The 13,070-nt window shown below is 48.3% G+C and overlaps 1 long non-coding RNA gene across 1 annotated transcript; it reads right to left on the bottom strand.

Annotated features, from left to right (window-relative positions):
• Nucleotides 1–324: 324 nt before the first annotated feature.
• On the bottom strand, nt 325–11,233 carry LOC120093240 (uncharacterized). Its single transcript, XR_005486359.2, has 2 exons — nt 10,683–11,233; nt 325–9,710 (listed from the first exon to the last, which is right to left on the bottom strand). It is a non-coding gene; the product is annotated as an uncharacterized LOC120093240 (long non-coding RNA).
• Between the last annotated feature and the right edge of the window lie 1,837 nt (nt 11,234–13,070).

The raw sequence follows: 13,070 nt of genomic DNA, 5'->3' as shown, positions 1-13,070 counted from the left end.
ACACATAGGGCCTTTGCTGTGTGCTACTCAGCCCCAGCAGTGACAGCGGAGGAGAAAGGGTGAAGGATGGCCACCCCTCCCCCAGCCTGTTTGATATTCCGGGGAGGAAGCCACAGTCGGCAGAATCCTTAGCTGAACCTGCCTGGCTGCACTGAAGGCTGGAGGGCATAGCCAGGAAGTGAAAATGGGCACAGGCTCCAAATGTGTCACCCTGGGAGCAGGGGCATGCAGTGACTTGTGCCACCCCCACCCGTGAGGAAGCCGTGGAGGCAGAAGAGAAAGCTATGACACCAGCCTTTGGATTCATTCATGAACAAGCAGGGTAGAGTGATCGGAGAAATCGGCAGACCCTACCTCAAAGTCACCAGCAGCTAATGGTTCTATGCAAAGACAGTTGGGGAGATATTCAGGTCTCGGGGTCAGAGATTCAGGGACACAAGGAACTCAAGGGACTCAAGGAAGTAAGAGGCTAGGAGAAGAAAGGCTGAAGGAGAGACAGAGATGAGTCAGGTGGGGTCCAAACCAGCTGGTGACCTCCCACGTGTCCAGGGGTCCAGGCTTACAAGAATAGCTTAACCCAGATTAGAATCACCAAGTGAAGGGATCAAGACAGCCTCACACGTTGCCCTCACATGGATGGAGGGTGTGGTTTGACACAAGCAGGGACTCCTTCCCCTAAAGGTAAAGGCACACATACTCAGCCCCACAAAAGTCTACACCGTGGACCTCCTCGGAGTTGCCCTTCTACACGTCTCACCTCTCAGAGTTCTGTCCAGGTAGGGCCCTCAGGAATGGAGAGGTGGAGGAGGACAAGCAGGCCAGCTCCCAATTCCCAGGGCCTGGCCTCTCCCAGTTTCTGCTTCATCAACAAAGACTGCTATTGGAGAAATGAAAAGCCTTGAAACCCAACAGGCCCTTCAGAGATAGCTAGGGCCTGACAAAAGCCCCAGTAGGAGCACAAGGCCCTGGGTTCGATCCCCAGCTCCGGAAAAAAAAGAACCAAAAAAAAAAAAAAAAAGCCCCAGTAGGTGACTCAGCACTAAAGGCCAAACATGCTGTCACCCGTCCAAAAGTTGGAAACTAGGTAAGAGGGGACAGGACTGCCTCCTGCCTCCTGAGTAACCCCCTTCCCAGGGTGTAGGGGTGGGGTGGGGGTCTTCAGGATAAAAATGGAATAAGAACGTTAGGAAAATACCCTGCAGGGGGCTGGAGAGGTAGCTTAGCAGTTAAGAACAGGGACTGATCTTGTAGAGGACCAGAGATTGACTCCCAGCACCAAGTGGTTCACAGCTGCCTATAAGTCCAACTCCAGGGGAGGTGAGGAAACTGCAGAGCAGGCTGAACAGAAAGGGGCTGAGTACCAGGAGCCAAATCTCCCCCGACCCGTGCCATCCAGGGCAGGAGAGACGATGACAGGAACCTGAGACACCCCAGCTTTCCCATTATTCTCAAAGCAGTGAGAATCCCTTTGGAAATTCTAGCCATGAGGCTGCAAGAGACGTGGGAAAAAAAACAAAAACAAAAACAAAAAACTTTAAGGATCAGTAGGATCCAGGATAGAGTGAGGTGGGCCTCGATGTCAGTGTCTAGGCCAGGCAGATTTACCAACCATACCGACGACGTGTGCAACAGGGAGTCACTAACACTGCACCTCCCCACTGTGTCCATCCCCAAGTCCTCTGACTTTGTCCCTTATCACTGGCCCTGAGCGTAGCCTAGGCTCCAGGTCTGACTCCAGCCCCTACTCGCCACTCTGTGACGAGCACAGAACTCAAGCATAATCACCTCAGGGTCTGATGGGTGAAGCCAGGCCTTTGGCTCTTTGGAGGATTGAACTTTGAGCCACGCTGGCCTGGGCTTCTTTTGGGGGGCCCCTTATTGAGTACCCAGTGGGGTCTAGAGTCTGGGGTAGTGATGTTCTTCTGCATGGATGCTCGGTGGGCCTGAACCAGCGAGCAAATGTGCGTGCATCAAGTGAATGATTGAAGAAAAAGTCAGAGGCTTGAAGACATTAGAAAAGGTGATTGAAACCTTTGAAGACAAGACACGCCAAAACAGATAGAATACCTGCATCAAGATGTCTTTTCATCAGAGGGATTTCTACAGAGCTAACAGGCACATGTCCGGAGATGGGACTAATGTCTTAATGTCATAATTACAGGAAACAAATCTGCTGTGGTCTTGATTCAGATTATCCTTTCTAGTTCCACATGAAGTTATTTTCTTGTTGAAACCCACAGTAGTGGGGTGAGGTAGATGCTGTATGCATTTCAAAGGGAAGTCACAAAACCACACTTGGTGGCACACGCCGGAAGTCCCAGCACTTAGGAAGTAGATAGAAGCTGGAGGATCAGAAGTTCAAGGTCATCCTCAGTGAGTTCAAGGCCATCCTGGGATGAATAAGACCCTGTTATTGGGGGAAGAAGTCCTGGGGCTGGAACTGTAGATCAGTTAGCAGAGTCCTTGCCTGGCATGTATAGCACCCAGGTTCAATCCCCAGTACTGCATAAAAACTGGGTGTGGCAGCATGAGGAAGTGAAAACAGAAGAATACATTGTAGGCTAGCTTTGGCTACATAGTGAATCGAGGTCAACCTGGGCTACATGACATTCTGTCTCAAGGTAAAACATGTAAAAGGTTAGATAGTAACTAAAGGAGGTGGGGCCTTGCCCTAGTGACAGCAGTAAGTGACAACATGCTTTTAGCAGCCAGCTTTGCTCTTGCATAGTCATTGGGCATGAATCCTTTGTCACTCTGGCTTGTATGAGCAGGGCTATGAAGTCTTCTAACTCTATGCCTGTGTTTGCGATACATCTTTTTTTTTTTTTTTTTTTTGGTTCTTTTTTTTTTTCAGAGCTGGGGACCGAACCCAGGGCCTTGCGCTTCCTAGGCAAGCGCTCTACCACTGAGCTAAATCCCCAACCCCGTTTGCGATACATCTTTGCAGGTTGTTCCGGAGCTCTGGCTTCCACCCATGACTCCCCTGTCATAGATCCTTCTCCTGCACAATGCTGAGCTCAGCAGAATCCTGTGAAGATGGGTCTTTGGTAGCTGGAACCTGCCCAGGGGCTGTGAGAGACAGTCAACAGAGGCATCTTTCGGCACAGGCTCTCCATCCAGAAGACAGTGATTGCCAAGAGACTCTGGGTGTCAGAGAAGAGAGGAAGTCTGTGGGAGAGAATATCCCAAGGCACCCCCACTAACGAAGGAAGTGAGGGGGTGGCTCAGAGTCCTAGATTTTAGCGCCATTGTGTTGTGCTAAAGCAAGAAACACAAAGATGGATACAAATGACATCACCGCCAGGATTTAAAAGACAGATATACACAGGTGTTTTAAAACACGTCACAGAGAGCCATTGTACTCACAGTGCACATGGCTACCCCAACCCAGCTAAAAGTCAACATGGAGTCATTCCTGCTAAATGTCCAGGGGACCACACTAACAACTAAACTCTCACCACCCACTACACTGGTGTTTACCAAGAGAGAGACTGAGAAGAGAGACCCACTGTGCTTTTTTATTATTTTTTTGTTGTTTGTTTTGCTCTGACCTTCTCTGCATATAACACTAACCACCTTTGGCCTCAGTTTCCCTTCCCACACTTTCTGTCACTTACAACGTCTGCACCCTAAGTCCTTTCTGTTTCTCTAAAGCAGTGGTTCTCAACCTTCCTAATGCTGCAACTCCTTAATACGACTCCTCATGTGACCCCCCCAACAACACATTTATTTTCATTCCTATTTTATAATTATAATTTTGCCACTGTTCAGATTTATTTATTTATATATTTGAATACGCTGTTGCTGTCTTCAGACACATCAGAAGAGGGGCATCTGATCTCTTTACAGATGGTTGTGAGCCACCATGTGGTTGCTGGGAATTGAACTCAGGATCTCTGGAAGAGCAGTCACTGCTTTTAACCACTGAGCCATCTCTCCACCCCCCCAATTTTGCCACTGTTATGAATGTAATATAAATATCTGGTATGCAGGAAATCTGACAAGTGATTCCCTATAAAAGTGTTTGTTTGGGGTTGGGGATTTAGCTCAGTGGTAGAGCGCTTGCCTAGCAAGCGCAAGGCCCTGGGTTCGGTCCCCAGCTCCGAAAAAAAAGAAAAGAAAAAAAAAAAGTGTTTGTTTGACCCACAGGTTGAGAACCATTGCTTGAAAGGTTTGTTTCACCCTGAGTTTTTAGGAGTCATATGTACACAGGACTGGAGCAAGGGCTCTGTGGGAAAAGTGCCTGGTAAAGAAACATGAGGCCCCAGCACCCACATTTAGATCCCTAGTATCTACCTAAAACCTAGCTACGGCCATGGCTATACATGTGCGTATAGCCCTAGTGTTGGAATGCAGAGACTATACAGCGCTTGCCTGGCCTGTGTAGCCAATCAGTGAGCACCAGGTTCCTTTAGAGAATGGTAGTGAAAGGCACCTCATGTAGACCTGGCCTCTACACACATACACTATGCACACACACACACTCACATACAAACATAGACACATACACACTCACAAACACAGACACACAGACCACACACACATACATACACACACACACACACACACACACACACACACACACACACACACATACACAAATACAAATGTGTTTTATATTCTGTTTTTAATAGAACGTAGCCCATTGCTAGCATCACAGAAATTCCTCCAGGAAATATCCTAGAATAGAAATCCAAAAAGCCAAGAAGTTCTCTCTGTTGTGTCCTTTTCACCTCTGACACTTCCCTTTGCGGAGTTAACGAGAGTGCCAAGGCCCCTGCAGCCATGTACTAGAGTCAAGATCCAGAGACACCTGGACGCAGGGATGACAACATACTGCAGAGCAGGATCCTCTACTCAGCACAACGACACGTACCTGTAATCTTAGCTGAGGCTGAGGTGAGAAGATCAAGAGTTCTGGGCCAGCGTGGGCTACCCAAAAAAGATTCAATTGCAAAGAGGACAAGCTGCAGCTGGGGGGATATCCCAATGGTTAAGAGAATGCACTGCCCTTGAAGAGGACCCACACTGAGCGGCTTACAACTGCTTGTAACTCCAGTTCCAAAGGACCTGATGCTTCTGTCTTCCTCTGGCATTTGCATAGATCAGACGTATGGTTAAAAATAATAGAAAATGGGGTTGGGGATTTAGCTCAGTGGTAGAGCGCTTGCCTAGCAACCGCAAGGCCCTGGGTTCAGTCCCCAGCTCCGAAAAAAAGAGAAAAAAAATAATAGAAAATAAATCTTAAAGGAAGCTCAGCTGGACCTTCAATCTCAGAACTCCGGGAGGCAGAGGCAGGCGGATCTCTGTGAATTTGAGGCCAGGTGGGCTACCAGATTGAGCACCAGGACAGCCAGGGCTATACAGAGAAACCTTGTCTCAAAAAACCAACCAACCAACCAAACAAACAAACAAACAAAACCCCTCAAAAGAAAAGCAAGAAAATGAATTCCCCAGATTTAGCCTCATTACAGCCATGCAGCCATGCAAAACAAGACAGTTTCCACGATACGCGCATGCCTCTCCTCCAGGACCCTGCCTTCTAGATCTCAGCTGGGAGGAAAGTAAAGGCCGATACAGAAGGGTTTGAGGGGCTCTCAAGCCTCCTCCACATGCCAGGGCCCCTCAGGTTCCCTGGGCTCAGGGTCGCCTCTTCTTTTCTCCAATAAGAACTCCTGTATATTTAAGCACCAGAGATCTAAGTGAATGAACAAGGACTGGTATAGAAGAACTGGGAAGAGCAGAGAATACGCCAGCAGGTGAGCTACACTGAGAACAAATCTCAACCCAGCTCGATAGATAGCTATGCACTCCTGGGTTGTTCACCTAGCCACTTCATGGCTAGCCATTTGCTAGCATGTAAAAGAGTGTCCCCCTCTCTCTGTCCTAGTTTGCTTCCTGATGCTGTGATAAACATAAGACCCAAACCAGCTTTGGGGACGGAAGGGTTTGGCTCACTGGTTACAATATGCCCCAAGACTTGTTGATCAGGTTTCTGAGCTGATCTAGCAGGATCACATCGAGTGAAGATCCTTCAGGGTTTTATGCCTAAAATCCACAAACATCTGTACCAAGTTATTCTACCAATCTGGAACTAGGGATAGGGGATTTCCTTAGGAACATGTCTTTGTTGAACATTTACTTATCCTGCTTCCATTAGTTGGCGTATTCAGTCCATTGTTGAATGAAACAGAGGCAGGAACTCCAATAGTTCCCAAGCTCGCTTTCTTACACAAGCCAGGACCACCTGCCCAGGGTTGGTCACAGTGGGCTGAGCCCTCTCCCATCAATTATCAATCAAGAAAATGCAGCAAACACTTGCCCATGGTCCAGGTTTGTGGATGCAATCCCTCAGTTGAGATTCCTTCTCCTGGATGACTCTAGTTTGTGTCAAATTGATACAAACTTAGCCAGAACAACGCCCTAGAGCAATGGTTCTCAACCTGTGCGTCGTGACCCCTTTGAGGTCAAACTTTCACATTATGATTCGTAACAGTAGAAAGTGACAGTTATGTCGTAGCCATGGAATAGTATTATGGCTGGGGCTCACCACAACATTAGGAACTGTACTAAAAGGTCACAACATTAAGAAAATTGAGAGCCCAGCCCTACGAGGTTACCGAGTCACTTGACAAATGTGGGGGAAAGAACTCCTCCAGCACCATATCTGCCTGGATGCTGCCATGCTTCCTGCCCTGATGATACCTGAACCTCAGAACCTGTAAGCTAGCTCCAATGAAATAATGTTCTTTAAAAGAGTTACCTTAGGGGTTGGGGATTTAGCTCAGTGGTAGAGCGCTTGCCTAGCAAGCACAAGGCCCTGGGTTCGGTCTCCAGCTCCGAAAAAAAGAAAAGAAAAAAAAAAAAGAGTTAACTTAATCATGGTGTCTCTTTACAGCAATGGAAACCCTTAGACAACTGTCTTCTAATCAGCTAGAAGTGTCTCAAAGCCCACCCCTACAGTGATACACTTCCTCCAACAAGGCCACACCCACTCCAACAAGGCCACACCCACTCCAATAAGGCCACACCTCCTAATAGTGCCACTTCCTGGGCCAAGCATATTCAAACCACCACACTTGGCATGTGTGAAGCCCTGGATTTGATCCACTAGCACTACATGACGGTACATGCCTATAATCTGAGCACTCAGGAAGTGGAGGCAGGAGGATCAGAGGCTTAAGTTCATTCCTTTTTAAAAAGCAAGGTTCACCACCATCTTGGGACAGATGAGCCCCTGTTTCAAAACATAAAAACAAAACTACAGATGCGCAAATTCTTCACTATGTGTTCCAGATGCTTCCGAAAGAAAACATCACAGTGCTTGCTGCTGTGTAAGCCCTAAGGGATGCTGTGGTCATTTGGGCAAACTTCTGGGACCCATACAGCACTGTCCAGTTAGGCCTAGAGGTGAGATTCAGAGAGAACAAAGCAAAGAGGAATGAATTCTCATGGAAGATTGATGTGCTGAGTGGTAACATTTGCCAGGCAGGAAGATAGGAGCCAACATGGGGCTGACAAAAGCTGCTGACTGGGTAGAGCTCTCACTCAGTTAACCTGGACAGCTCATACAACCAAGAGCTAGACTGTGACTACAGAGATGTGAAACCCGGGTGGTTTGGTGCAAATGCGGGAGGCTCTGGGGTAAGGCCACGTGAGCCAGCAGGAAGCAGGCAGGTTCCGACCTCTGACCATGCACTGCTCAGAAATGGAGAATGTTGTTTCCTATGAGCCTTGGGAAGGGACTGGGGTCCAGGGAGCCAAGCTGGAGGCCCCAGGCCCACACTACACCAGATGCTGGGAAGCCTAGGGGAACTGCGTAAGCACATCTGGGGATGGGGATTTGGCTGTCAATCTTAGGGACTGGTTTGTTTGTTTGTTTGTTTGTTTGTTTGTTTGTTTGTTTTCTCTCCCTGTGAGATGAGAACCTGAAAGAGTCTGTCCACTTATGGTTGGAAATCATCGGGTCTGGAAAATTGGAAGCTGAGCCTGTGATTTCAGGGATGCTAAACTCACTGGAGCAAAATGGAGAAACGCTAGAGGCAGGTCAGTTAATTTAGATGCAGAAGACAAGTTTTGTTAGAGAGTACAGAGCCTGTCCCTTCCCTAGGGCCTTACTGGTCACTGGAACTCCTTTCTCTCTGGAGACTGGGAGTCTAGGACAAGGCTTGACTTGGTATACTCATTGTACCCTCGGGTCTTGTCTGACAATGTAACATTTAGTGAACATTTGCTGAAGCTTAGGTCACTAAAATGTAATATGTGAGTATCATAACACACACACACACACACACACACACAAACACACACACACACACACACACACACACACACACACCAAAGCTAGTTATCCACAACTGTAACGAAAATAGTTTCCTAAAATATTTACATTTTAGCATTGTAATTTCATATTACACTTAATCTACCCTTTTATGGAAGTCTTTACTTATTATTGACTTTATTTTGTCCTGTTTTATTTTTGTTTTTGTAGTTGTTTGAGACAGAATTTCTCTGTGTAGCACTCTGGAACTCACTCTGTAGACCAGGGTAGCCTCAAACTCAGAGAGATCCACCTACCTCTGCCTCCCAAGGGCTGGGATTAAAGGTGTAGCCCCTGCCACCCCATTCTGCTTCACAGCATCTTAAATCATCATGCAATTCCTTGGGGATGTAGTGCAAAGCAGTTCTGACGGACAGAAGAGTGGTGATCACGAACCTTTGTGACACTTCGGTTGATGTAAAGTACTTCTGTTGAGATTCCAGTGGCTTTGGGGGGGAGACAAAACTGACCACGAGAAATTTATTTAGAGTTGGGGATTTAGCTCAGTGGTAGAGCGCTTGCCTAGCAAATGCAAGGCCCTGGGTTCGGTCCCCAGCTCCGAAAAAAAGAAAAAAAAAAAAAAAAGAAAAAAATTTTATTTAGAAGCAAATTGTGGGGTCTGACGTCACTATGCCTTGCCAGTTCGCCAAAGACCAAGAGAAGGAAACATAAACAAAAGTAAAGCATGAAGGAGAGAAGCAGGCTGCTCTGCCCATTTGTCCCAGTAAGCCTCACCTGAGAGAGACGCTGGGACAAAACCTCCTCTGGGGATGAGAGACTTGGAGCAGGCAGAGGAGCTCACTGGTGAGACAAGATGTTCCCTGGGTGATTTGGTCACCTCCTAATGAGTGACCCTGCAGGGTGTGGAGGGAACCAGTCGATTGTGAAATGACGAAGAGGCCACCACCTATAGATGGACCTGAGAAACAGTTTCTGTCTCTTTGTGGGGTGGGGAGAATGGGCGAATGTTTGTTATAATGTTTGTTATCTTTGTCAAAAGCTTAGGAATGCCATTGTCACCCCTGGAAGATGTCACAAGAGACAGCTATCCCAGAGGTGCATCTGGCTTGTGCACCTTTCTCCTCTGACATCCTCACTGGTTGCCAACATTCCAAGCCCCAGCAGGGAGATGCTATCTATCTTGCTTAGGGAGCTTGTGACACTGGACCTGTCCCCCCAGTTCCACCCATGGGAGTCAGCTACCTGCAAGGCATAATTTGGCGCATTCCAGATATGCCTTCTGCTGCCAAGCCAACCTCCTTCTGTTTCTCACCGGGTCCTGGAATTCTATCAATAAAAGGCCAAAGACACTCCTCTGGGGCTCACGGGCTTCTCTGAAGAGCTCAGGATGTTGTGGGAAGACGACAGTCTGAGAACACAGTTCCAACAGCTGAAGAGATGTGTTGATGGGTACGTGGTTAGTGTACAAGCACGAGGACATGAGCTGGAATCCCCAGATTCTACATAAAGCTGGACAGGCAATGCACGTCTATGACACCAGAGTTCCTATGGCCAGATGGGAAATAGAGATGAGAGAATGCCTGGAAATGCATGGGCAGCTAGCCCATGTGTGCACAGCCACAACCAATAAAAGAGAGGCCCTTTCTAAGACAAGGTAGAAATGGAGAACCAATAACTAGTGTTGCCTTCTGATATCCATGTGCGAACTGTGGCATGCACAGCAACTACACTCATCATGTGAATATGCACGCACGCACGCACGCACGCGCACACACATGACAGGGGCGGGGCAGCACTGACTTTGGGATTCTTGTGTTGGCTAGCTGCTAGCTTTCAGTAGCCTAGAATAAACCCATTCTATCCTTCCTCTGCCCCTCCCCATCTTTACCTCTCCCTCCTCCCTCTGTCCCTCTCCCTCTTCCCTCTTTACCTCTCCCTCCTCTCTCTCCATCCTCCCTCTTCCCCTCCTCCCTCTGCCCCCTCCCTCCTCCCTCCCTCCTCCCTCTCCTCCCTCCTTCCTCTCTCTCCCACTCTCCCTCCTCTCTCTCCTCCCTCCCTCTTCCCTCCCTCCTCTCTCCTCCACTCTCCCTCCTCCCTCTCCCCCTCCTCTTTCTCCCTCCTCCTTCCCCTCCCTCCCTTTCTCCCTCCTCCCTCTCCCCCTTTCTAAACTAGCAGCACTTAATGCCTGTCTTCCTGGCCATGGTGAGTGAGGATTAGAGGATAATGGATGTGGAGGCTGAGGAAATGTAAGAGAGACAATTATTACTAAATGATAGTCATCCCAGGCAGTATTAGCTGATGGTGTCAGAGGGGAGAGAAGCTTCCAGAAAAGAAAAAGGGCGGGAGCCCTGACCACTGGTGTGACTGCTAAAGTTTTGGCCTGGGAAGGAGCCGCACATACCTGAACACCCGAGGACCCAGCGGCTCAGCTGAACTCAGCTTCCACACCTAGAGTTAAGGCTAGCGAGAGCTGACACAGTTAAACAACTGCTAAGACAAATAATGAAACCACGTCTGCGCAGACCATCCCTCAGGTAATGGCAACAAAGAGACCCAGTCTTGGCAGGAGCGGCCCAAGTATGTCAGACCAAGTAATTGCTTTCTTTGTCAGAATTTCCTGGATCATTTCCTCCCCTTTGTTTGGCTGACGGAGCCTGGCCTCGCATCTGGGAGTCTGTTTGCCAGACACGATTGGGTCCTTAGAGATAGAAGACACAGACCAAGCTAATTTTCCATAAACACTCTGGCACTCGTAATAATTATTACAAAGGGGAAATGGGTGTGTATGCTTCATCTGGGAGATGATGTGAGGTGGCAGGGAGATGTGAGGGAGAAAAAGACAGAAGATGGCTCCCGGGGCCACACTAGCTGCTTCTTACCAGGTACCTTACAGGGACGCAGGCTTGGTTCCAGCATTTGATACGTAAAAAAGAAATCCCATTTCATTTGCAATAGGGCTCTGGAGGCAGAATCCAGGGATGGGGAAACTGGGACTTAGACGCCAAGCCTTAATGACATAGAAGCTTACTCTGCCTTTTACAGTGTGCCCAAGTGGGACAAGCCAAGCAAGCTCTTTGCTTTCTGGGCTTCAAGCCTTCCGATTCAGTGGAGGTGGTGGTGGCGGCCTCTGGCTACGCTATGAGAGTTCACTGTGGTAACTGGGAAGCAGCTGACGCACAGCAGGCCCATGATAGACACAGGGCTCTCCTCTCATTCCTGACAGACAAGCACACTAAAGAGCAGGGGATTAGACCTCTTAGACAGCGCCACCTTGCTCATCATAGGCAGAGTTGGGTATCACCCTCCTGAGGCAGAGTCAGGTGTAGCAACTGAATTCATACCCTCAGGAGCTGTGTCACAGCGACTGGGCTAATCTCTCCAGCATCTAAGCCACCAGAGGGCAAGATCCTAGTTTGACTTCTGCTCCCCCAGAGTCTATCGCCGGGAACCCACGTGCTTAAGCAGGTAGACTGAAGAAGTGCCTAGAGCAGGTTGGTGAAGCCCAGTGTTAGAAAAAGCATATCAGAGGGGCTGGGGATTTAGCTCAGTGGTAGAGTGCTTGCCTAGCAAGCGCAAGGCCCTGGGTTCGGTCCCCAGCTCTGAAAAAAAAAAAAAAAAGAAAGAAAAAGAAAAAGCATGTCAGGTCCCTGCCACCTGCCCAAGGGTATCCTGGCCTCCCACACTGACTCTGTGGATTCCTGTCCCCTCTATAGGGTGGACTGGACATGACAGGGAATCCCATCCGAAGCAATTAGGTTTTACTCAGGCACAGCCCGGCCCGAGGATCCACAAGGAAACTTATGACTTGAAATCTTAGCAAGATTAAACAGAATACAGGATGGACACACAAGCTTACACTGAACTGAAAATACGAAAGGGGGTGTTCTTTATCCCAGCAGAAGAATGCTGAGATAAGAGGTACCAGGCCTCCCCCTTGGGCTTCCTAAGGAACAAAGGCCACAGAAGAACCCAGTTAACTCTTTGAATACTCTGGGCTCAGATCTGAAGCTGTTCCCTCTTCTCCCACCTGTTTCCCATGCACAATTATTTATCGTTTGTATGTTTGTTTGTTTGTTTGTTTGTTTGTTTTTCGAGATTCCGGAGGTTGAACCCAGGGCTTTGGACAGGCTAACCCAGAGCAATAGTTACAACCCTGTCTGCTTTTTATTTTATGACAGGGTCTCATCAAGTTACCTAGGCTCACTTTGAACTGACTCTGTAGCCCAGTCAGACATGATTTATGCTCTTGCCTCAAATGTGGCCTCTACCTGAGTGTGTTGGCCGTTCCTGGTTATCAACTTCACATCAGGAATGCACTACAATCCAGAAATGGAGGGCACACCTGTGATCCAGACCTTGAGGCTAGAAGACACAGGCTTCTGACCTGGATCTTGAGGCATAGTAGCCAGGGAAAGCTTAGGCCCAGACAAGGTGGTACACACCTTTAATCACAGGAGACTGAAGCAAGCAGATTTCTGAGTTCAAGGCCAGCCTGGGACAAAGCAAGTTCCAAATCCAGTCATGGTATCACACACCTTTAATCTGGGCCACGTTTGCTGGAGACCCACATAAGGACATTGGGAGAAGGAAGTCTCACTCTTCTTTGCCTGCTTGCACTTACTTGCCAGCACATCTGTTGGAAGCTATTTCTTCAGAAGACCAGCTTAAACAACCAGACTTGTGGGACTGAGCAACTACCAGAGTCTTGGACTTCCCATTCCCAGCTGCCATTGTTGGGTTAATTGGACTGCAGACTGTAAATCATCACAGTAAATTCCCTTAATATAGA

This window comes from Rattus norvegicus, chromosome 6, assembly GCF_036323735.1.
Source record: "Rattus norvegicus strain BN/NHsdMcwi chromosome 6, GRCr8, whole genome shotgun sequence".
Taxonomy (NCBI): Eukaryota; Metazoa; Chordata; class Mammalia; order Rodentia; family Muridae; genus Rattus; species Rattus norvegicus.
Note: the sequence above shows the minus strand (reverse complement) of the source record. Positions and strands in the feature narration are given on the sequence as shown.